At 42.9% G+C, this 280-nt stretch overlaps 1 protein-coding gene across 1 annotated transcript in view; it reads left to right on the forward strand.

Annotated features, from left to right (window-relative positions):
• Positions 1-280, forward strand: part of CSUI_001396 (phosphatidylserine decarboxylase) — a 13,948-nt gene that overhangs the window by 3,884 nt on the left and 9,784 nt on the right. The gene's annotated exons all lie outside the window — the stretch shown is intronic.

Raw genomic sequence — 280 nt, forward strand, 5'->3', positions numbered from 1 at the left:
TCTTTATTATTCAACAATCTATCATTTCTCATCTTGTGTCTTTGTCTTCATTACATGAGTAGCAGTAGCATCATGCTTGTTTTGCTCTTCGACTTTCTTAGAAGAAGGTTTAGTCTTCGCTCCCTCTCTTCAATTCCTTCCCCCCCCCCCTTCCTCGTTTTTGCATGGTAGGGATAGGAGGAGACTTTCTGGGTTCACAAGCCTTTTATATATTCTTTTTGCATGTGTGTGTCTCTCCCTTCTCTTCTTCGCAACGCAATCTCCAGGGTGAAGCTGTCGT

Source organism: Cystoisospora suis, assembly GCF_002600585.1.
Source record: "Cystoisospora suis strain Wien I chromosome Unknown contig_553, whole genome shotgun sequence".
NCBI lineage: Eukaryota > Apicomplexa > Conoidasida > Eucoccidiorida > Sarcocystidae > Cystoisospora > Cystoisospora suis.